Source organism: Pseudophryne corroboree, chromosome 1, assembly GCF_028390025.1.
Source record: "Pseudophryne corroboree isolate aPseCor3 chromosome 1, aPseCor3.hap2, whole genome shotgun sequence".
In the NCBI taxonomy this organism is placed as follows: Eukaryota; Metazoa; Chordata; class Amphibia; order Anura; family Myobatrachidae; genus Pseudophryne; species Pseudophryne corroboree.
In genome coordinates, this window is record NC_086444.1 from 1197108872 (window position 1) to 1197135081 (window position 26210).

The 26210-nt window shown below is 47.1% G+C and overlaps 1 protein-coding gene across 1 annotated transcript in view; it reads right to left on the bottom strand.

Annotated features, from left to right (window-relative positions):
• CTNNA2 (catenin alpha 2) overlaps positions 1 to 7309 on the bottom strand; it is a 2737142-nt gene extending 2729833 nt beyond the window's left edge. Inside the window, exon 1 of the mRNA XM_063925313.1 lies at positions 7151 to 7309. The gene's annotated coding sequence lies outside the window, so the exon portion shown is untranslated. The remainder of the gene's footprint in view (positions 1 to 7150) is intronic.
• Between the last annotated feature and the right edge of the window lie 18901 nt (positions 7310 to 26210).

A 26210-nucleotide genomic window follows, 5' to 3' on the forward strand; every position in this document is an offset into this window, starting at 1 on the left:
CATCATTAAGACCATAATATCCCGGACGAGCCCCCATCTGTAAATACCAAATTGCTTTCTCACAAATATTTAAAATGCCCGCTCTAATATATATTGTAAACGCCTGCACCTCTTATTACCATGTGCCATGAATGTGCGCTATACATAGCAAAACACTGCATCCCATAAGAGAAAACAATACACCCACACATTATATGAGTTCCAAAGCTCATTGATGTATATATTTGTTATTAAAAGGATATGGATTCAATATATTACAATGTACAGTATACCTATAGTTACATGGTTACAACTCATTCAGTAAGCAGTTAATACATACAGTTACATACAGTTACAGGCCAGCAAATACATCACCATATCTTTCTCATATAAAAGTCTCTCCATATCACTCTCTCTCTCTCTCTCTGTAAAATCATGCAGGAACTGGGCAGACAGCATCTCCATCATCGTCTGAGACAAAACAGCAACTAGCTCCTGTGTGATCAGCAATGTGTTATCTAGTTTGGGGGAGGCAACTTTCTCATTCATGATGAGTCACTAGCTTGTTTGTATGCTGAACAGGTTCAGCCAAATCAGACATCAAAAGGGGCTGGCCTGAGTTTACTGTCCATTGTACTAATAAGAGTGATTTTAGCTTTCATACATTTATTCATAACTATTTATTGCAATGTCCTACAACTTAATAACAAGTATCAAATGAATCTACACATTAATTTGGTTGCTTAAATACCAAATATGACAGGTGTATCTTGCTTCATTCAAATAATACACATACATGACATTACTTCATTATATAATTTTAAATCATCATGATGTCTGGCGCTTGATATTATTATAATTATGTACTGTATGAAATAAGTGTCGAATCCATCTCTGTGGCATGTCCGTGTAAATGAGTGTGTTACCATATATTGCTGTGCTCGCTGCGCGTATTGGCAAGTATAGCGACTTATATGTGTGTAGAGTTTGTATGTTCTTTCTATGTAATATTTTTGACTTCGACGGGGGGGACGCCCAGAACAGGGCTAGTCTGCCCCGCATGTCAGTCCGGCCTCCCCTTGCAGAAGTGCAAAGGCATCGAACAGCGGCGATGCCTTTGCACTTCAAGCGTGCTCCCAACCAGCACGGCTTTAGCGTGCTAGCTGGGAGCTACTCATCGCTCCCCGGCCCGCAGTGGCTGCATGTGACGCCAAACAGCTGCTGCGGGCCTCGCCCCCGTTCGGTCCGGCCACGCCTGCATTGGCTGGACCAAACCCACGAAACGGCGGCCAAATGCCGCCGTTCTGACCCCTCCCGACCAGGCAGGCAGAGGCAATCGCATCCCTGCTACGGCCTTTGGCTGTCTGGCATGCGCTGGCGCACTATGGTGCCGACACATGCGCAGTGGAGACCCGTTTGCTCTGCTGCATTAAAACGCAGCGAGCGAACGGGTCAGATAGACCCCCAATGTGGCTTGTGTGTAAGAAAATGGTTATAACTTTTCCGCAGACAGCTTCAGATTTATCACTAGAAGCCAGCGTGAGTTCTATAAAGCAATAAGCTAGTGAGAATTCCAGTGCAATCTAATTAGCAGCATATATGCCTTTCTAAATTGAATTTTAAATTGACAAAGTTTTAAGTGCAAAATATATGGTCTGGCTTTTTTGCACAAGTTTTTTTTTCCGTATAAAAATTAGATGATTTTAGAAAAAAGTTTGGGTTTGGATCGGCTGAATAAAAAATCTTTACGCATTACCATGACCTGGATCGCGGACGGTGGGACAAAAGATGTAAAAAAATATTAGTTGGCCATACACACAGAGTGATAATATAGCATGCAACTCTGCGATATATATATTGTTTAGTGGCTGCATCCAAGACCATGCCATCGTCCCCTGGGTCGCAAATGAGGGTACACACTACATGATGTTGACGATATGTTGCTTCGATCCGCGGTGGTGACCTGCTTTGTCATTTCATTGTTTTTACAATGACGATAAAGTGTTTATCTTATTTATCTTAAAGAGCATTAACGTGAAACCTTGATGTGTAATCATGATAATGAGACAGACCATTTGCTAGTTCCAGTATTTATGGGATCCGGAATATGTCTAGGTCGGCAGTCATTGTGTCGACAACATATGGTCGACGTACATACATTAGGACTTCATAGTCAAAAGGACAACATGGACAAAAGGTCGACCTACTGTATGAAAGGTTGACAGTGGAAAAGGTCGTAGTGGATAAAAGGTTGATAGGTTGAAATGGTCAACATGACAAAGGTTGACACACATATAGTCGACACATATTATGTTTTTGGACTTTTTCCTTCCTTGACTAATCATGTCACAAATCATAACCTTTAGTAACACTAGGGCACATGCATTAAGCCTGGAGAAGTGATAAAGAAGTGATAAGTGGAAGGTGATAACGGACCAGCCAATCAGCTGCTAACTGTTATTTATCAAACCTGTAATGATTGGTTGGTGCGTTATCACCTTCCACTTATCACTTCTTTATCTCCCCAGGCTTAATACATCTGATACCGTGCCCGAAGCGCAGCAAGATAAACGAGCCTGCGAGGTGATACGTTTCTACAAATGGTGGTCCCAGATGGAAAAACTATCCACACTAACCCCAAAAATGCAAAAAAAAAGAGTCATCCATTTATGTGTCGATCATTACCATGTTGTCCTTTTGTCAATGTTTACCTAATGCATGAACATATGGGATCAACCTAATGACATTGTAGATCTTGTATAATACCCCCACTATATGTTTTTATTGAGCTATCAATACCATAAATGTCGTAGTACCAGTAGTGGCCACTTGGGGGCAGCCCGCCCTAACCTGGCAGCAGCCGCTGGAGCTTTTCTCCTCAGCCCAGCACGCCAGGGATACGCCTTAAAATAAAACAAAACCTGTATTTTTTTTCTAAAAGGGTGTCTTTAGGCCATGCCTCCTGAAATGTACCCGGGCCCAGCCAGGCTCTCGAGTGCCCTGCTTCTATGTACTCCACTTCTGCATACACACACTGCTGCATTCTAATTTTGCGTTGGTCGAAGCCGTGCTGCAGTTCATTATCTGTTGGCTGTCTCAGCAGCTCTGTTATTTTCTTCTTTACCTCAGTAAAGCTGGTTACACACTGTAAGATTATCTGTCCAATCTGTCTAGTTGGAACGAAAATCTGGTAATGTAGAACAAATGACATTCAACCATTTGCTCCCAAAATTCAGAAAAAAGGCAAAAATGGTTGTTTGTATGGGATCAGTACGGGAAGCCAGCGAGCGGGATCCCGACGTCGCTATTTCACACCACGGGATCCCAATTGCATAGAAGTTGACAGGGGTGAGTAAGGGGTGCTAAAGCCCCTAATTTACTCCTCCCTAACAGCTGCATAACCCTTACCTCCCCCTTAGTGCCTAATCCTATCCTTCCCTCCGTCAGTGCCTAAACCTAACCCCTGTCCCTGCTGCCTAAACCTAACCCTCCCGGGCCGAAGCCTAACCCTAACCCTTGGAGGAGGATGCCTAACCCCCCCCCCCCCCACCCTAACCCACACAGGTTTCTGCCTAACCCTAAACCTCCCCCCGCAGCCTGATCCTAACCCCCCACCCCGTGGCTTACCTCATCAGCGGTGCGGTGTAAGGACGTTCAGCATCCCGGCAGTTGCGTTTCCGACGTCGGGATGTCTACCTATTCGGGATGCCGGTGTCGGCATTCCAAATAGTGTCAGGATTACGGCGTTGATAATCTGACTGCTGGGATCCCGACACGTGGGATCCTGACTGCATCCCGTTCATATAAGTGGTTTAATAAAATGGATTTAACCAATTTGTCTGAATTAGGGAGGCCAATCCCAGGATTCTTTTTAAAAAAGGTCAATACTGGGATTCCCAGGATACCCGTGACTGGGTTGAAGACCCGCCCACCCCAGCCCACACAAATACTCACCATCGTGGGCAGGGCCGGTGCTAGGGTGTTTGGCGCCTCCCTGCAAACTGGAAATTTGCGCCCTCTCCCCATACTTAATAAAGGGACAGCAAAGAGGCGAAGGCGCACACCGCAAAAAGATTGTTGTCTCACAAGAAAGGGGTGTGCCCACCCAATAGTACCCCCAATTCAAATTACGCCACACAGTAACACAATCTTATTCAATTACACCGCACGCAGTGACCGATTCATATTATACCACATAGTAGTGACCCATATTCACATTACATCACACGGTAGTGCTCCTCATACACAATGCCCACATTAGTGCCCCTTATACACAATACCCACAGTAGTGCCTCTTATACACATAATGGCCACAATAGTAGTGCCACTTATGCACAAAATGCCCAAAGTAGGTTTGTGTATTTACTACAGTGCGGGTTTATAGAAGTGGAAATATTGCCGATAGCAATCAATTAGATTCTTAGATTCTCTTTTAGAAGGTGCTAGATAAATGATAAGTAGAATCTGACTACTGTAGTTGCTATGGGCAATATCTCCACTTTTATAAACCCACACTTTAGTAAATATATCCGTAGTAGTGCCCCTTACACATAATGTCCACAGAAGGGGAAAGTGGGCGGTGCTGAAACTGAATTGCCTGCCACTGCTGCCTGTCTGTCATACAGGTGCAGCGGGGAGAAGAAGGGAAGAAGGACAAGGTGGACCAGGGGCATATGCAGCATAATTATAATGGGTTTCCAAATCCTCAATCACGGAACAAAGAAAAAAAAATAGGGTGTGTGTAGGACAGGTGCCTGCGCTTCTAGTTATCATTTAAAATCGTAGATATTTTAATCTGGCATGAGCAGAAGTAGCAGTTAGGTGGATTTAAAGGTCAGAACTGCGCTGTAAGGATTTTTCTTTTTGTTAGTTACTGCCATAACAGTTTATGAGGGGGGTATTTGCCCGTGCCGGATATTTCGACCAATCGAAAAATTGGCACGGGCAATGAATAGGGCAAATCTAATTCACCCTAAGGGGATCATTCCGAGTTGGTCGCTCGCTAGCTACTTTTAGCAGCCATGCAAATGCATTCACCCCGCCCACCGGGGAGTGTATTTTCGCTTAGCAGAAGTGCGAACGCTTGTGCAGCAGAGCGCCTGCAAAATCTTTTTGTGCAAAACAAGACCAGCCCTGTACTTAATCTCCCTGTGTGTTGAATCTAACGTTGGAGGGTTGGCTTTTGACGTCACACACCCGCCCAGCGTTCGCCCAGCCACGCCTGCGTTTTCCCTGGCACGCCTGCGTTTTTCTAAGCACTTCCTGAAAACGCTGAGTTGACACCCAGAAATGCCCCTTTCCTGTCAATCTTCTTGCGGCCACCAGTGCGAATGTAAACGTTGCTAGAACCTGTGCAAAACCACAATGGACATTGTACTCGTACGTCGTGCGTGTGCGCACTGCTGTGCATACGCATTCGCAGAATTATCGGTTTTTAGCTTATCGCTGCGTTGCGAACACCGGCAGCTAGCGATCAACTCGGAATGACCCCCTAAACACGGCCAAAAATTGCCATTTTTTTCGACTGGTCGAAAAAACTTCAATAATTGAATACCCCCTTTGAGTGTAAATGCACAATGCTGTGGCGCAAATGCCTTTGTGCTTAAAACCAGGCATATTTCTAATCCCGGGGGAGATATATTATAGCGGCATGGATCGTGCCACTATAGCACTTCCTGTTTCATCTCATTACTGAAGCGAAGCAGGAAGCCAAGATGTATTACCATCTTGTCTGTCAATGCAGGGGAGAGAAAACTCCCACCTCTGGCAATCTCCGTCTGAGCGCACAGTGCATCAACTTAGTGCTGAAGCGCTGTGTCTCTCCTCCGGCCGGCTCACTGGGCATGCGCTAGATCTCGCTACTCTCGCAAGATCTCACATGCAGCCCGGAGCCGGAAGCCGCCTCAGCCAGGGTCAGTGCTGGCCCTGGCTGTGGTGTATGGATAACGAGACCTGCAGCTGTCAAAATCGATAGCTGCAGGTGTCAGAACGGTCAGTGCCTTTGGCCGCTCTTACATTACCAACATATATGGGCGTGCTATCTTACAAACAGCTGCGCCGAAAATGACAGGGTCACCCTGCACACACCACCGCAGTAATACATGGAGGAGAAGTGGTATCAGCATACCTCCCAACTTTGTCCCGCTGGCAAGAGGGACACATGCGCGGCGAAGCCGCGGGTGCTCCCGAAAAGGGGCGTGGTCTGTGGAAAAGGGGGCGTGGCTTCACGGAGGACCCGTGATCGTGAGTCACGCCCCCATTTTCGTCACTGAGGGGGCATGCCCAGAATAAACGCTGTGCGCAGGCGCATAGCGTCTGTTCACCGCTGCTCTGCTAAGCAGGGCAGCGAGAGACGGAGCCTCCCAACTGCCCAACTGCCCCCCCCCCCTCCACACCGCGGGACACTGCGGCCCGCGGGTGGGACAGCGGGACAGTCCCCAAAAACGGGACTGTCCCACGAAAATCGGGACAGTTGGGAGGTATGTATCAGCGCACATAATATGTGCTGAACAACTTCCTTCCTATATCGACGTTTCATACATTTACCCCCCTGTATCATACTCAGCCCACTTCATCCATCATGGTATTTGAAAAGTTTGCTGTGTTTGTACACGAGACACCATCTATTCACCATCATCCTTTCATGTGCATATACAGATGTAGCCATGCTCATCGTTGTGCATTTTGGCAGCGAAGGGGTGGCAAGTGTGCTCGTGTCTATGGGCGTGTGCGTGCATCCATTGAAATCTATGGAGCAAACGCCATCTGCAACCAGTCGCAGCCAGGTGCATTAACATTATGCTGCGATGCGTATGTCCGTGCGTACGCATCACGGCATAGAGGAGCTTGGCTAAATCTCTCCGCGGCGACACAACAGGATAGAGCGCGGTCATAAAACAACACTTGTTTGTGCTGTGTCTTTTTTTTGAAATGTGCATAATTGCCTCTTAATGTGTTTAAATTAAATATTAGCAAGCACAGGGAAATATGGGGGTGGGGGTGGGGGGGTTGGGGTTAATGAGCTGCATTTTTTAATAAACATTTTATATGCGCAAGGAAAAATACACATTCACAAAATATATAGCTCTGGTAACAGATAAAAATTAGGATACACTTGCAACAGGAGTAAGTAGGAGCAATTACTAACAAGGATTGCGAAGAGTTAACTCACTATTGTATCGTAGTGATTGTTGGGCTGCCCTGAACACAGTTGAGGTCGCAACATGAAGAGGGGGAGGAGGCTCAGAGTCACAGTGCTCCTTGCCTCACAGCAGAAACAGAAATTAACAGGTGATGTGTCTGACAGCCAGTGCGGACGGTGTTTCATGCTGTTAGTGTGCGCAGAAACCCTTCCTGCTGGTTGGCAGGTGGGAGTGACGGAAGATCAGTAGGTGGGCTGGAGCTTCATGCTGCCGGCGCCGCTGCTCGTTGGCGGCTGGCAGCAACAGCCCACAGCGTGAACGTACGTTAGCAGGGTATAGCAGAGCGGGGAGAGCGCCTCTCCTGGCCGGCGCCTACCTGCTTTGCAGACTCTGCTGAGCGGGTAGCGCCGGGCCTGATCGTGGGTGGGAACTGGGCTTGCGGGCTGCGATGTGCGTTCCGGGCGGCTGGCTTCAGATTCACCATTGTGGGTGGGAGGGCTCGTGGGTGGCATGGTGCAGGCAACGAGGCGCAGTCGGATGGCTTCACACCGCACAGCATGACCTCTGACATCACATCACTACGGGGGCCGGTGGAGCGGGGAGGAGGGAGCCGGGCAGCGTCTGAGCGTCCTGAGGATGTTCAATGCTGCCCGGCATTAAAAAAAAACACTGGCCAGGTAAATCCCACAATCCCCGGGATTGGAACTTCCAATCCCCGATTGAATCCTGGCCATTTTTTGCCCTAAATCCCGGGATCCCGCCAATCCAGATCCCGGAACTGGCCTCCCTAGTCTGAATGACCATTTTTGTCTGTTTACCAGTGTTCGGGAGCAAATGGTCAATTGATGGCCCTCATTCCGAGTTGATCGGTCGCAAGGCGAATTTAGCAGAGTTACACACGCTTAGTCTACGCCTACTGGGAGTGTATCTTAGCATCTTAAAAGTGCGAACGAAGTTTACGCAATATTGCGAACAAAAAAAACTTAGCAGTTTTAGAGTAGCTCCAGACTTACTCTGCCTGTGCGATCAGTTCAGTGCTTGTCGTTCCTGGTTTGACGTCACAAACACTCCCAGCGTTTGCCCAGATACTCCCCCGTTTCTCCGGCCACTCCTGCATTTTTTCCGGAAACGGTAGCGTTTTCAGCCACACGCCCATAAAACGCTGTGTTTCCGCCCAGTAACACCCATTTCCTGTCAATCACACTACGTTCGCCGGTGCGAACAAAAAGCCGTGAGTAAAAATCCTTTCTTCATAGCAGAATTACTTAGCGCAGTCGCAGTGCGAACATTGCGCATGCGCTCTAAGCTGATTTTCACTGCGATGCGAAAAAAAACAACGAGCGAACGACTCGGAATAAGGGCCCATATTTACTCCCATACTGTACATTACCAGATTTTTGTTCCAACCATAAAGATTGTATAGATAATCTTATAGTGTTTATCCAGCTTTTATGATGCAAATCGGGTTCCCTTGAGTCCAGATTTGACTTTAGTGAAAAGAAAGCAGGACCGTGGTGCTAGGTCTGGCCAGTATGGAGAGTGTTCTAGCACTGCTTCACAGAGAGAGTTGTGTGTGCTTATGCGTCGTCTTGATGGAGGATGAAACCATTTTTCCACAACAGAGCTGCCCCTGACCAATTTGGTACTGATACTGTACGTCTCGTTTTCCCTCTCATGTGGGAATGTTTGCGTGCTCCTTTGGCATGCACATGAAAAAGGGACATAACCTCATGGAAGGGGCATGGTCTTACAGTAAGGTGTTGTCAGTGCAATAAAGCTACAGCGTGAAATTACTAATTAGAATTTAGATGTCCAGCCTGCATAGATGCCCCTAGGCTTTCCAGATGCCCCTAGGCCACAGGTTCTCAAACTCGGTCCTCAGGACCCCACACGGTGCATGTTTTGCAGATCTCCTCACAGAATCACAAGTGAAATAATTAGCTCCACCTGCGAACCTTTAAAAATGTATCAGTGAGTAATTAATACACCTGTGCACCTGCTGGGTTACCTGCAAAACATGCAGTGTGTGGGGTCCTGAGGACCGAGTTTGAGAACCACTGCCCTAGGCATTTGTCTATACTGCCCATGCTTAGGGCCACACCTGACTATGTCCTCTTTCTTCTGATTCTTTCCTGCAAAGTTTGAAGAACATTTTTGTAGTAATGTTGATTCGCTGTTGCACCTTCTGGTACCCAGTCTTCCAAAATAACACTCTTGATATCAAAGAAAACAACATGGCTTTGAATTTGGATTTGTTTTGACGTGCTTTCTGTTAGGTTCCTGGTGCTCAGAACAAGGGAGATGTTATGAAGTGAGTCCAGAGCACCAGGACGTAATGCTGGGAAAGGGGGAATGGAAAGGGAATAGCCCCTGGCGCCCTATCTCCGTTGTCTCGCCCGTGCTGTCAGTACACTCTTGCGAGACTATGGTTCCTTGAGCCCATGGAAGCCGCGTTTGAAGGGCGGATTACGTCTGCCCAACTTTGATGCCCCCTCAGGTCTTAATGAGAGACAAAGAGTGTACAGAGACAGGGTGATAACAAGGGGCCCTCTAACTGAAACAACCAAAGCCAGGGGCTACTAACTAGCCTAAAACTAAATGTATGTGCGGCTTGCCGCCAAAGGAAAAGAACAACAAAGGAAATGCTGACCACACGCCGACACAATACTCTTGTGTCCCGGCGGTGACAGCATAAGCAGAGCCCTCTGCAAAACACCAGTGACAGAAATAATAACGGAAAACAGCGGCCTAGGCCGACGGACGCGGCAGAGCCGCTATTCACGGAAACGGTACGAATACTGGCAAACGGACAGGAACTCCCAATGCTGCTGACACAGACTCTCAGAACTGGAGGACAGGCAGAATCCCAAACGACAGACCGGTGGACACCAAGAAGCCAGAAACTTGACCAGGCACATGCAAAGGCACTGGACCTCAGTACAGGAACGCCTCACGGCAGGACACGGGATCAGACACAGGAATCGACACAGGGACTGACACAGGAATCGACACAGGAAGCAGTTCGACAGACACTGCTACACAGGAGCTCAGGAATTGGCAGGAACAAGCTCAGAACTCAAGCAGACTGGAAACCAAGAAATATCACCAGCGTCTGTGAATAGCACTGAGCCAGCATATAACAGAGAGGCCTAATCAATAATCTCATGCAGCTGCCCTGTTGCATGACTCCAAACTGACAAGATGCAATTAGCAGCCAGGTGAGGCTGAACACATGGGAACAAGCTGCAATTACACAGACTCACCAGCGGCAGCAACCAAGAGTACTCTTAAACAGAGCAACGGGAAATCCTGGCCTGCGAAACAACTTATAAACATATAAAATAGGAATGAACCACTACCTGTGGTTCACAACAGCATCCCCTCCTTAAGGGTGAGCTCCGAGCACCCCATGACACCCACGGGGAACATGAACAGAAGAATTACATAAAATACCTAACTGACATGCAAAACAGGAATGAGCCACAGCCGTGGCTCATAACAGTTTCTTCATTCGTGGTGATGATGGTGTTTTCCAGTGCATGGACTAGCGTTTTGTCTCAGGATTGTACTGGAAGATGCACGTTTCATCACAGACAATAACTGTATTAAAAATTGCGAATCCGCTTGACTTTGTTCCAAAATGTCTATGCAATCTCGCGTTTGCTTTTCTTTCCGCTTGGCAGTGAGAAGCCCTGGAACGATCTTAGCACAAACTTTTGTCATGTTAAGATCTTGATGCAGAACTTACCTAACAGTTTCTGTGTGGCTGTTTACCATGTCTGCTATCATTCAGATGCTGAGTTGACAGTCAATTCAAACAATTTTCTCATTTTCCCCCCACATTTTCATTTGTTTTTGATGTGCCTTCCGGGACGTTCATCAACTTTGATATCCTCATGACCATCACTAAATCCTTTATGTAACTCAAACACACGTGCATGTGACATACAATCTACCCTGTTGGCCCCGGTTAGCATGCGGAAAGATTTGGTGGGCGTTTTGTTCAATTTAACAAAGAAAAGTTAACACATTATTTTTGATCTAAGCATTTTTACGTAGCACGGTATAAACACAACTTCATTGAATGTTGTGTGACAGCAAACTATCTGTTTAAGAGGGGTGAAACATGCAAAACTGTTTTGGGATAGTCGAAGGTCAATGTTCCCCCACTCCCATTTAACTCAAGCAGTATGATTTATTTTTTACAAGTACAGCCTCTATTTAATAGCCACACCTCGTACACCTATGCGCCTGCTAGGCGACCTGGAAAATGTGAACTGTTTGGGGTCCTGATGAACGAGTTTGACATCCCCTGACATACTGTAATGTATAATGGCAAGTCAAGAGCTAGGACATCTTGTGGTAGCAAACGGTACTGCAGGTAAAACATTACAGGGCAGATTCAGTTAGCTGTGACGCACAGCGTGTGGCTGCGTGCATTTTTGTTATTACAGTAGGTAAAACCTTGCTTATTTTTGCTTAAAACTCCGTTGAGTGCATTGGCGTTTCTATAATGAGTGCAATGCACACGAGCTACTGGGTCCAGGGGGGGCCCACACCGCACACACTGCACCCATATTTAAAACTTACTTTTACGGAGTCCAGCACTGGGCGCTGAAATCGCGGCAAAAATCCGCAGTAGTAAAATTGGTCACCAGAACATGGCGGGCACCATCTTTCCGAAGACATGTGCAAGCACAGTAGACTACGGCAAATGCCAGAGACTACTGCGCCATTCAGAGGAGTGGGACCACCCGGAGGTGTACACGGGCCCCCTCCTCTGTTGAAATGCCCCTGATTGGGTCGGAGCAAAAATACGAAAGGGTTTACAGCTGCTGGTATCCCACATAGTTCTAACGGCTAATTGCATCTGCCTGTATGAATTGAAACCTTGACAACGATTCATGTTCAGGGTCATCACAGTAAGATGACGCACCACGTCCTATGTTATCACTGGCTACACGAGCATTCTGTAGACGTGTCCTTTAAAATTATATAGAGGAAGGAAAAAAGTATTCTTAAATATTGGACAGAAACAGCAACATCTTTAATCAATGAAAATAATTTAAAAACAATGTTCACTACAATTTAAAAATTACAGGGTTCTACTTCTTGCTATCTGGGTGTTGCCTCCCTGGTACTTCTCCAATAGACGTACCACAAGCCCCTTTGTGTCAGAGGCCCCAGGGTCACTTAGTAAAGTGCTGCTGTGTAGCCAGGGCTGGATTAACAATGGGGCGGATGGAGCTGCAGCTTCAGGCCCCCCAATGAAAATAGGCACAGAGGGGTATATTTACTAAAATTCGTATTTTCCCATTTGAGGTCAAAGTTCAATCACGAATGACATCGAAAGTGTAAAGTTGCAACTTTTTGAATTTATTACGACTAATTTACTAAGCTGTCGTATTCTGCATTTTCGGATTTACCGATGTCGATGTCATTCAGGTTTTTTTGCAGTGTTTTACGTGAGTGACTTGTAAAACACTGCCGACTTTAATACAATGAATCTCGGCCGGATCTGAGAGATCCATGCTGGGCTTCATTGTGCACCTTTTAAAAAATTGTAATCAGTGTTAAAAAAAAAAAATTGCGTGGGGTCCCCCCTCCTAAGCCAAACCAGCCTCGGGCTCTTTGAGCCGGTCCTGGTTGAAAAATTATGGGAAAAAAAATGTCAGGGGTTCTCCCATATTTAAGCAACCAGCACCGGGCTCTGCGCCTAGTCCTGGTTCCAAAAATACGGGGGACAAAAAGCGTAGGGGTCCCCCGTATTTCTGAAACCAGCACTGGGCTCCACTAGCCAGATACATAATGCCACAACCGGGGGACGTTTTTAACTAGGTCCCTGCGGCCCTGGCATTACATAACCAACTAGTCACCCCTGGCCGGGGTACCCTGGAGGAGTGGGGACCCCTTCAATCAAGGGGTCCCCCCCCTCCAGCCACCCAAGGGCCAGGGGTGAAGCCCGAGGCTGTCCCCCCCATCCAAGGGCTGCGGATGGGAGGCTGATAGCCTTTTTGACAAAAAATGAATATTGTTTTTAGTAGCAGTACTACAAGTCCCAGCAAGCCTCCCCCGCAAGCTGGTACTTGGAGAACCACAAGTACCAGCATGCGGAGGAAAACCGGGCCCGCTGGTACCTGTAGTACTACTACTAAAAAAATACCCCAATAAAAACATAAGACACACACCTTGAAAGTAAAACTTTAATACATACATCCACACCTCCATATACACATACTTACCTATGTTCACACGAGGGTCGGTCCTCTTCTCCGTGTAGAATCCATGGTGTACCTGTGGAAAAAATTATACTCACAAAATCCAGTGTAGATGGCTCCTCTTCTTTCCGATTTGTAATCCAGGTACTTTGCAAAATAACAAAACGAACACCCAATGGTGGGAACTTTGTGGTCAGCGGTTGACCGAAAGTAACCTCACCGCTGACCACAAAGTTCCCACCATTGGTTATAATGGAGCGCATAGGCCAGGCATGTCCAAACTGCGGCCCTCCAGCTGTTGTGAAACTACATATCCCAGCATGCCCTGACACAGTTTTGCTGTCAGAGAATGCTAAAGCTGTGTCAGGGCATGCTGGGATGTGTAGTTTCTCAACAGCTGGAGGGCCACAGTTTGGACATGCCTGGCATAGGCGCTACATTGTAACATTGCCGTGTGCTGCCTGTCATACAGTACAGGAGCACACAGCCAATCAGGAGGGTGCCACAACGTGGCGCTCCCTGATTGGCTGATGGAACCGTCTTAGACATAAGTCAGAGGGGATTCCTGGCATTCGGGGAAAGGGGTCCCATGTGAAAACATGGGGCCCCCTATCAGTGCGAGGTCGGGTGTCCGTTTTGTTATTTTGCAAAGTGCCTGGATTACAAATGGATTAAAAGAGGAGCCATCTACACTGGATTTTGTGAGTATAATTTTTTCAACAGGTACACCATGGATTCTACATGGAGAAGAGGACCGACCCTCGTGTGAACATAGGTAAGTATGTGTATATGGAGGTGTGGATGTATGCATTAAAGTTTTACTTTCAAGGTGTGTGTCTTATGTTTTTATTGGGGTATTTTTTTTTTTTTGTGTAAACTGTTTTTTTATTAATTAAAGCAGCAGACAAATCATTACAGCAATACTTTTCCAAAGAAGGGGACAAAAACATCTCATATCATATATGTCAATACAATACGTTTAAAGCACCCAAAGTATGGAAATAAGTTGACTGCATAACTTATAACATCAGAACATATAGGAAGGAACATTTTAACAAAACAGCTCAGAAAAATAGGAAAGGAAAGAAAGAGAGAGGGAGGATAAGGAAGAAAAAGAAGGGGAAAAATAGTAAAGGTAGAGTCAGGTGAGAGTGTCTGCTCAGAAAGGATGATCACTTTTAAAAATAGGGGGGGGAACTTTAACAGTTAGGGAACTGAGACCCATTGGAAGGACACATTACACGGAACATAGGGAGGGTTATGTAGCCATGTAGGACCGGTACACAGGAGATTCCTTAAAGTCGTACCAGGGAAACCAGATAGCTATAAAGTTAACGGTTTTCCCAGATGAGAAAGAGATCAGGTCCTCCATGTCTAGAAAGTAATCGATCTTTGTAAACCATGATTTAATCGAGGGTGGTGAGGTGGATCTCCAAAGAGTTGGAATAACCGCTTTTGCAGCGTTGCTAAGGTGTCTCAATAGGGAGTGTTTATAGGAGAGCGCCCCCGCGGAGGTGTGATTGAGGAGCCAAAAACCCGGGTCTTTCGGGATTACATCCCCCACTATCAGTTCGGAACACCTAAATATCTCTGCCCAAAATGGGGTTATAAGAGGGCAATCCCACCAAATATGCACAAAGCTCCCTGGGGCATTTCTACATCTCCAGCACAGATTCGAGAGGGAGGGAAACATTTTATTAAGAACAAAAGGAGTCCTATACCACCGGTATATGAGTTTATAGAGGGTCTCTAATGTCGATAGGCATAAAGAGCTCGCCTGGGTGTTACTAAATACGGAATCCCAATTGATCTGTGTAGGTAGCCCTATCAGATCCTTCTCCCAGGAAGCCATGAAGGTAGGAGGTTGCGGAAAAAAGTTTTCCATAATAAGCACATAAATTTGTGAGATAGTATGCGTGGGAGAGCTGTGAGAGACGCATAGTTTTTCGAACCCTGTGAGGTCTCTGGTTATGTCAGGAAGGTTCTTGGAAGATGTTATGAAATGATGGACCTGCAGGAACTTCCAAAACTCGGAACTAGGTATGTTCCAATGAGACTGGATATCTGAAAATGAGCGCACCCTACCCGAGCTCACCAGCTGACCGACCCTAAAAATTCCTGCCTCTGCCCACGGAGCAAATGTTGTCCCATGGAGACCTGGAACAAACTTGGAGTTATGGAGAAAGGAGGTTAAAGGAGACCATTTGGAGGATATATGGCTCTGAGATCTCAACGTGGCCCATAATTTAAGCGTGGGGGAGACCGTGGGATGAATAACCATCGGGAGGATAGGAAGCCAAGTTGCAATTTCAATATAATGTGGAAGACATCCCTCCTCCAGAAGAACCCATTGTTTGCGATCTTTAGCCCGAGACCATTCCAGAATCCTATTCAAGTGTACTGCATGATAGTAGTTGAGAATATGCGGGAGTTGTTGCCCCCCTTGATGCTTTCTCCTGAATAATATATCATGTCTAAACCTGGGTGTTTTGCATCCCCAAACAAATGCCCGAATAAGATTCTGGACGTCCCGAAACCAAAGTATTGGGATGTGTACTGGAAGGGTCTGGAGAAAAAATAATATCCTAGGGAGGGCATTCATCTTGACAACATTAATCCTGCCAAACCATGATAATCTTAATTTCTTCCATTTCTGGAAGTCCAGGCATAGCTTCGCCAGCAAGGGGCTGAAATTCAGGGAAAATAATTTGGATAAATCGTTGGACAATAGCACCCCCAAATATTTTAATTTGTGATCGTGCCACACAAAAGGGAAGGCATGTTTCAGACCCTCGACTACAGCAGGAGGGGTTGTTAAATTCATAGCAATGGATTTGGAATAATTTATTTTGAAGTTAGAGAGGGTTCCGAACTTCTCAAACTCTACCATCAGGTTTGGCAAAGAGGTGACTGGTTTTGAAATTATAGCAAGTAAATCGTCGGCATATAAAGCCAATTTATATTCAGTCCCTTTTACCAGCAAGCCCGAGATATTCGGATTGGCCCTAATACTTCGGGCTAATGTTTCCATACAAAGGACAAAAAGTAAACGGGATAGTGGGCAGCCCTGTAGTGTGCCATTGGAAATAGAAAAGGAATCTGAAAGGGAGCCATTAATCCTAATTTTGGCGGAAGGGGAAGTATAAAGAGATAGGATTCTATGAAGACAGGTATTACCGAGCCCGAGATGCTTCAGTATGCCAGACAAAAAGTCCCAGTCTACCCTGTCAAACGCTTTTTCAGCATCGGTCGACAGTATGATTGAGGGGGACGAAAGCTGGCCAGCATAGTGAATCATGTTGAGCACTTTAGAGGTGTTATCTCTGGCTTCTCGGCCTAAAACAAATCCCGTCTGATCTCCATGTATCAAACCAGGCAATAGTAGTTTAAGGCGATCTGCAATCAGTTTGGCAAATAGTTTTATATCCATATTCAATAGTGAAATTGGCCGATAACTGGAGCAAAGACTGGGGTCTATACCCTCTTTAGGTAAAACTGCAATATGGGCTTCTAGTGATTGCGGGGAGAAGGGCGAGTGTTCTGATATAGTATTGAAGGCTCTCGTGAGTAGGGGGACCAATTTGTCCTTGAAAGCTTTATAATAAGCAATGGTATACCCATCAGGGCCTGGACTCTTGCCATTGGGAGAAGATTCAATGACTTTCATAACCTCTTCATTAGAGAAAGGGGCATCTAGATCCTCTGCTTCTTTTGTGGATAGTTTGGGGAAGTCTAAGGCCCGTAAATAGTCAGCTATGGCTGTTTGATGGGACGACTTGTCCGCTCTTCCCGTCGGACCTGCAATGTTATATAGAGTGGAATAATATGTCCTAAAGGCCTTAGCGATATGAGGTGTCTCATGTTGGGGCTGACCGTGACTATTTTTAATTGTATGGATAAAAGTTAGAGCACGTTGCTCTCTAAGGGCTTTGGCCAGTAATTTCCCAGGTTTGTTACCCCATTGATAGTATCTGCTACGGAACTTCCGATAAGAAAATTTGACTCTATCAGAAAGTAGCTTATTCAGATCAGCCCTAGCAGCTTCAAGATCAGCATAATGTTGTGGGGTTTGGGATTTCTTGTGTAAAAGCTCGAGAGATTGTATCTTAGATAATAATTCTCCCCGGAGTTTCTCCATCTGCCTTTTACGGATAGATCCTATCTGGACACAAACCCCTCTAATAACACATTTATGTGCTTCCCAGACTGAGACTTTAGAAATGTCATCTAGGTCATTGGTACAGATATAGGAATCTAAGGCGTTGTCGATTCGAGACCGACAGTCCGCGTCCTGCAAGAAGGTGTCATTAAAACGCCAGGACCATTGACGATGTGTGTTGGGAGGCAGGCGTAATGTGAGGTTAACTGGGGCATGATCTGACCATACAATTTGTCCTATAGAGGCATTGGAAAGAAGGTGTAGGTGTCGGTGACTCAGAAACAGGTAATCAATTCTAGAATATGTCTGGTGTGGGTGTGAGAAAAAGGAATAATCTGTTTCGGCAGGATGTGTCAGTCTCCATGTGTCAATAGCTGGTGGTCGAGCAGGGTGCGCCTCACCCCCCTATGTTCCCTCTCCGACCTGCAAGAAATCTTTTTAGAATTGTCCTGGGTGGGATCTAGGGTCCAATTTAAGTCGCCTCCCATCACCACCACCCCCTCCAAGAGAGGCTCCGCGTTTTCCAAAACTGAGGACAGAAAGGAGGGTTGTTTAGCATTTGGAGCATATATGTTTAAAAAAGAAAAACGTTGGCCGTATATATCGCATTTCACCAGCAACCCTCTACCTTCAGCTAGTCTATGAGAGGTAACATTAAGAATAGGCAGGTGGCGAGCCAATAATACAGCCACGCCTAATGTCTTACCGGCAGAATTATTAGACGGAAAACATGAGAATAGTAGTGACAATTTAGGGACGGCACATGCCCCATCTTAAAATGCGTTTCCTGAATAAAAGCAACGTCAACTCTCTCATCTCTAAGCCATTTGAGGAGTTTAGACCTTTTCTCAGGAACATTCAACCCTTTAACATTAAGGGTAGTGACATGCAGATCATTCACCCCCATCGGTACGGCAGACCTAAGGGCATTGGAATAATCATCCCTACGACAGACACTGGAGAGGGGAAAGGAGGAGCAGCAAGGGAAGGAAATAGAAAGAGAAGGAAAGCAGAGAAAAGAGGAAAAGAAGATGCAGCATGGAAAACCACGCTGTGAGGAATCATGATATTAAACAGAGATGACAATCCCAAAAAGAGGACAGCTGCAAAAAGGACAGGAGCGGAATCCTGCCGACTCCCAGTCCAAAGAAACAGGGGATGCAGCATGATGGGGTCCTACGGGGGGCCCAGGATAGCGACCATCCACAAATTATAAGCTAAACAAATATAAAGTATTACAGAGGAATGTGCATAGGCACAGACGAAACATATAGAAAAAAATTTAAATCAAAATTGAAGATAAAAAATAATCAGGAAATATGCAAACTTATATATACATATATATATATAAACTTACAACTATCTATCAAGGTTTCATAAAGGCTGAGCAATAATGTATATGAGTATCGTCGCAGAAATTATGAATGTGGCTTAACCAAAAACAAGATATCATACCGACGATACTCCATTACCCATCCATGAAACCATTACAACATTACCAAATTACAAAAACCGATCTCACGTGTGAGCAACACATATCACTATTTAAGGAAAAGAACCAAATGTGTGACATAAGTAACAGGAGACTTCCTGTCGGCATGAGACGACACCTCCCCCTCAGGGAGGCTCAAAGGAGCGAGAACTAGGAGTAGTTCCCCGCATCCGTGGGGAACGCACTTGTTGCCATGCGTCGTCTGGGGGAAGCACAACAGGTAAGTCCGGTATGTGATGAAAAGCTTCCCAGTCTGGCAACGGTACTGGAGGTATACCCAAGGTCGTGAAGAAGGCCTGTAATTCCGAGGGTCTGGAGAGACTCGCGACCTTGCCGCCATGAGAAACCTGAAGGGAAAAAGGGAAGCCCCATCTATATTTCAGTTCAAGTTTCCTGAGAGAGTCTGTAAGAGGCTTCAAGACTCGACGCTGCTGCAAGGTCGACCAGGCGAGATCAGGAAATATCTGGATCTTGTCTCCTTGGAAGGTAATACTGTCCAGCTGACGGGCCGACCTCATTATTTCCTCTTTTTGGGCATAGTAGTGGAGCCTGCAAATCACATCGCGTGGCCTGTCAGACGACAAGCCGCGAGGACGGAGGGCTCGGTGGGCTCTATCAAATATGATGACTTTGTCCGGATCCAGGTCGATTAGTTCTCCAAATATTGTAGTTAGAACCTTTGCCAGGTCAGCCTGTTGAACGTTCTCAGGTAGGCCCCGGACTCTAATATTATTTCGCCGGCCGCGATTATCCATATCTTCGATCCGTGATTTTAGGAAAGAGATATCGTCCCTTTGATGTGACAGCACCTCCCGGAATTTAGTCAGAGAATCCAAGCTAGACGTCTCATGGCGTTCCAGAACATCAACACGGGTCGCAATTTGAGACATGTCTTGTCGGAGCGCTGTCACTTCCTGAGTGATAGTGGAAAGCAAACGATTCTCCAAGGCCAGAAAATCTTGCTTCGTGGGAAGCGATTTTACATGAGATAAGATCTCGCCTATCTCCGCAGACAGAGAGGGGGCCTGTGGAGGCTGTGGAGTCCCTGGGGACGCCATGTCGAACAGCCCGTGTAGGTTCGGGGAGGCTGGGACCGTGGAAGAAGTAGCGGGGATTGAGATTGGAGTATTTAAGAACTGGCGTAGGTCCGACGAATGTCGGTTCGCAGGGGATGAGATCGCGTCCGGCTTGGTCTTGGCCTTTTTTTTCCTTATCCCTCTCACCATGAGATCGGTCTTCAAATAAAGCAGAGCAGTATTACACTTTCACATTTCCTCGGCACTATTACAGCATGTGGACCGTCGCCGCGCCAAAGCCCCCACGCGGCCTTAGGGCAACATCAGGCAGGCAGACACATAGCTAGGGAGCCTCACAGCACCAGAACATCTTGCTTGATCCAATCGAGGTGCAAATACGGGACGCTATGCGTCGCAAAGTGTGCGGCCGTAACACCTCTCCACGTGGTGCTTCGTGGACCTTCCTGGCCAGAAAGGGTGTTTTATATATATATAGCGGCAGCGGGTGATAGCCTGTGTTAGGCACCGAAAGCAGGGACTGAGTGAGGGGCGCTTTTGTGGATGGCAGCGAGGTCACCACCTCTAATTTAACATATGGCCCTACAGCCACCCCCCCCCCACCCCCGCTGGGGCACCGCACTTACTGTCAGATGCCCAGCGGGAGAGAGACAGCCAGGAGCAGCCCTCCTGTGAAGATGGCCGCCGGGCGCCCGCCGGCCCCGTCACGTGCGGCGAGTCTCCGGATCCCCAGTACGCAGGAAAGTGTGGTTAGCGGAGGACAGCTTCTTGTAGCAGCGGCCGGCGGCGGCGTGTAGCACGGAGCTCCGGAGGAGACCCGCGGCCCGAACTGGAGGGTCCCGGAGCCGCCGTCGGCGCGGGGAGGTAATCGAGGCCCCGGCTTTGTGAGCCCCGGAGGCCGCAACCCGCAGGAGCAGTTAAAACTGCTCCCCGATTCCGCTGTACCTCCGGTGGCACAGTAGGGGGATCAAGAGGGACAGGGGGGACGCCGAGGTGTCCAGATAAGTCTGCAAGGGGGGGTTTAAATGATTAAAGGAGCTCTGGATCTCAGGAGCTCCACCGGAACGCAGCTGCCTCCTTCAGCAGCCAGGCCACGCCCCTGGGGTATTTTTTTAGTAATAGTACTACAGGTACCAGCGGGCCCGGTTTTCCTCCGCATGCTGGTACTTGTGGTTCTCCAAGTACCAGCTTGCGGGGGAGGCTTGCTGGGACTTGTAGTACTGCTACTAAAAACAATATTCATTTTTTGACAAAAAGGCTATCAGCCTCCCATCCGCAGCCCTTGGATGGGGGGGGCAGCATCGGGCTTCACCCCTGGCCCTTGGGTGGCTTGAGGGGGGGGACCCCTTGATTGTAGGGGTCCCCACTCCTCCAGGGTACCCCGGCCAGGGGTGACTAGTTGGTTATGTAATGCCAGGGCCGCAGGGACCTAGATAAAAGTGTCCCCCGGCTGTGGCATTATGTATCTGGCTAGTGGAGCCCGGTGCTGGTTTCAGAAATACGGGGGACCCCTACGCTTTTTGTCCCCCGTGTTTTTGGAACCAGGACCAGGTGCAGAGCCCGGTGCTGGTTATTTAAATATGGGAGAACCCCTATCATCTTTTTCCCCATATTTTTTCAACCAGGGCCGGCTCAAGAGCCCGAGGCTGGTTTGGCTTAGGAGGGGGGACCCCACGCATTTAAAAAAAAATAAAAAATAACACTTTCCCACCCCTTCCCACTGAAAAACATGCACGGATCTCATGGATCCGTGCATGCCTATCCAAACACGGGAAAAAAAAGCAGGTCTGTTTTTTTTTAGCACTTTTTCACGAATTGTATTTCAGCACGGCAGTGTTTGGCTATTGTCGGCAGTGTTTGTGATTTGCACTTTTTAGTAAATGACCGATTTCTACCAAATTGCAGGCGTATTTGACCGATGGTGTATTGATTCGTAATTTTTCCCTAGGACTTCCAAAATATTACGAATGCCCTCATCACTGCCGTGATTTGAGTTTAGTAAATTCCCGAGATGACACTTTGAAGAAAAAACATCATCTCGGTCAAAATCGGGACCTTAGTAAATATACCCCAGAGGGTCTGCTGGAGCCTGGCAGGTGTATATAGGAAAAGAAAACACTGTTACAGCCAGCACCGGCAGTTATCCGAGGTTCCCCACATAAATAGCACAGTGATAAAGTACCAACCTATCAGCTTCTAACTGCCATGTCACAGACTGTGTTTGAAAAATGACAGTTAGCAGCCGATTGGCTGGTACTTTATCACCGTGCTATTCATCACTCTCCAAGGCTTGATAAATCTTGGCCAGTTAAGTCCAGCAGCCAACGTTCTGGGTCATGATTTATATATTACATGTAGACACATTCAACAACAGCTTGAATCACCCAAGTTAAGAATAATTACTGCATAATGGAAGGGCAGTGTCTTGATGCTTATAGCATACAGTAACATTACAATATTCATACATATCCCGGGTAGACTAGTAGGGGATTGTGATTTGCTCTATAGGAAATACAGAAATGTTCTCGGACTGACTGTAACATAAGTGATTGTGGTTCTGTCTTACTGGGCTGACTGCTTTTCATTGAATTGCATTTCTAGTATGGGCGATTTTAATATCAGCAAAACTTGTGACCATGAGGTTAATTCAGACCTCTTCGCTCGCTAGGGTTTTTTTTTGCACTGCTGCGTTCGCATAGTCGTTGCCCATAGGGGGAGTGTATTTTCGCTTTGCAAGTTTGTGAACGCCTGTGTACAAACAGATTTTGCGCAGTTTCTGAGTAGCCCAGGACTTACTCAGCCGCTGCGAACACTTCAGCCTGTCCGGGACCGGAACTGACGTCAGACACCCGCCCTGCAAACGCTTGGATACGCCTGCGTTTATTCCAACCACTCCCAGAAAACGGTCAGTAGACCTCAACAAACGCCTTCTTCCTGTCAATCTCCTTGCGAACGCCCGTGCGAACGGATCCTTCGCACAAACCCATCGCTGAGCAGCGATCCGCTTTGTACCTGTGCGACGCACCTGCGCATTGCGGTGCATACAGATGCGCAGTTTAGACCTGATCGCCCGCTGTGCGAAAACGCAGCCTAGCTATCAGGTCTGAATTAGGCCGTGATTCAAGATTAATTGCAAACAATGGGCAAACCATGTGCACTGCAGGTGGGGCAGATGTAACGTGCAGAGTGATTTAGATTTGAGTGGGTTATATTGTTTCTGTGCAGGGTAAATACTGGCTGCTTTATTTTTACAATACTGGGGGTCATTCCGAGTTGTTCGCTCGTTGCCGATTTTCGCTATATTGCGATTAGTCGCTTACTGCGCATGCGCAAGGTTCGCAGAGCGCATGCGCTTAGTTATTTTACACAAAAGTTAGGTATTTTACTCACGGCATAACGAGGATTTTTCATCGTTCTGGTGATCGTAATGTGATTGACAGGAAGTGGGTGTTTCTGGGCGGAAACTGGCCGTTTTCTGGGAGTGTGCGAAAAAACGCTGGCGTTTCTGGGAAAAACGCGGGAGTGTCTGTAGAAACGGGGGAGTGTCTGGGCGAACGCTGGGTGTGTTTGTGACGTCAAACCAGGAACGAAACGGACTGAACTGATCGCAATGGCTGAGTAAGTATCGAGCTACTCAGAAACTGCAAAGAAATTTCTATTCGCAATTCTGCTAATCTTTCGTTCGCAATTCTGCTAAACTAAAATACACTCCCAGAGGGCGGCGGCTTAGCGTGCGCAATGCTGCTAAAAGCAGCTAGCGAGCGAACAACTCGGAATGAGGGCCACAGTTTAGATTTCAGTTTGAACACACCACACCCAAATCTAACTCTCTCTGCACATGTTACATCTGCCCCACCTGCAGTGCACATGGTTTTGCCCATTAGAGGGCAAAAATGTTTTGCAATTAACCTTGGATTAGGCCCTATGGGCGTGATTTAGAGGTGGACATGTATGCAACTGGTCTGTCTACCGTGACACGGCTGCGGGTCTCATCCACTGCCGTGAGCGAATAGTCACATCATCGATTGCACCATTGATGTAACTGCCAGTGCCAGTGGAACTGCATCTTCTGACACATTCACCCCTGGAACTCCCCCTAAACGTCCCCAACACACCCACCAACGAAAGCCCACTTCTGTTATCACAAAGGAAAACTATGCAATTCCGATCTGCATCCTCTGCCGGTGACCTCAGGGGCACATGTGTCGTGCACCCGGATGCATGCGCAGATTTAAAACGCCCCAATGTTTTAAATACACCCACCTCTGGAATCAGGCCCTATGACCTTACGTGTAAGTGGACTCACCACATTTAACATGTCGACAGTACATTTTTGTGGGTTAGTGTAATAGTTAGGTTTATGGCTGGGGTGCGGCTAAAACATTCAAAAAGTTTGTAGACAGTCTGGCGTCGACCTGTTAAATATCAACATTATGAACTTGTTGACATTTATACATGTCAACATTTGTGATTGTCAACATTTAGCCTGTTGACCTAATGTCCATGTCAACATTCTCACTATTGATATTCATAACCTGTCGGTATTCTGGTGTCGACTTTTCATATTATACCCATTTCAGAAGATGCAAATTGGGGGGGAAAAAAATGCAGTCAAATTGCTGGCATAGACCGACGGGTAGAATCGAACAAGATCGTCATAACTGCCCCGTGACATGTCCACTTCATTACGCAGGTGATGTCACGATGTCACAATGAAGGGGGTGGAGCTACCTGGGCTCTAGGATGGAGGGTGCCATACCAAGCATACTGCAAGTCAAATACAGGTGCAACAGGGAGCCAAAAGAGCTGCCCCACAGGCTCACCCTTGTTACGGCGCTGGTAATTCTCATCATCCCGACTCTGGTGGTCATTCCGAGTTGTTCGCTCGGTAATTTTCTTCGCATCGCATCGATTTTCCGCTAATTGCGCATGCGCAATGTTCGCACTGCGACTGCGCCAAGTAAATTTGCTAAGAAGTTTGGTAATTTACTCACGGCATTACAAGGTTTTTTCTTCGTTCTGGTGATCGTAATGTGATTGACAGGAAGTGGGTGTTTCTGGGCGGAAACTGGCCGTTTTATGGGTGTGTGAAAAAACGCTGCCGTTTCTGGGAAAAACGCGGGAGTGGCTGGAGAAACAGGGGAGTGTCTGGGGGAACGCTGGGTGTGTTTGTGACGTCAAACCAGGAACGAAACTGACTGAACTGATCGCAGTGGCAGAGTAAGTCTCGAGCTACTCAGAAACTGCTAAGAAATTTCTATTCGCAATTTTGCTATGCTAAGATACACTCCCAGTAGGCGGCGGCTTAGCGTGTGCAAAGCTGCTAAAAGCAGCTTGCGAGCGAACAACTCGGAATGAGGGCCCATATTAATAGATTGCATATCTGCAAGTTGTGGATTTACAAGTGCGGGGCACGGCGGATTTCCACGTAGAGGTGAAGCAAAAGTACACTGGAAATTTTGTAATGCCGGAATTTGGCCCCTCTGCCTGTTCTGCCTCAAGTCTCAACAAAAATAAGATTCCTCAGCACCATCACTTGTCTCTGCGACTTAGCGGGAGCAATCTGAGGGCCTGATTCAGACGCAGTCCGTACAGCAGTTGCGTCTTTGGACCAAACTGCTGTATGAAAATACGCAAAACCAGCAGGAGGCGTCTTGTGCTGTTAATAGGCGCCTGCTGCCTGCTTGTGTGATCCGCTACTGTGTCTGAACACACAATGTCACATCACTTGGGTGAACATTGGACATCTAAGTAACCCTTAGGCTGGCCGGGCTGTTCACGCACAGCAGGAATCTGAGCAGGCTCTGGCCTCGCCTCTTCCAAAAACTGGGGTAACACACCCCCTTTTTTTTTTTTTTGGAACACTGGCCAGCTCCTCCCATACCATACTTGCCTATTCTTCTGTTTTCTGCGGGAGACACCCAGTTTTTCAGGTAGTCACCCATACCCCCGGAAGACTGGCCAACCCTCCCGCATTCCTCGCACTTCCTAGTGAAGTGGGCAGAATGGGGAGTCAAATATTGTAAAACTGCGATCCCTGCAGAGGGGGTGGGACCTTGTAATGCAATTTTATGCAAATCACACCATGTTAGTCCCACCCCTAGGCAAATTCTCTCCAATTGCCGTATTCCTAAATGAGAGGGCGGGGCCTAATGAAGAGATTTGGGGGTCCCGTCCCAATTGCCT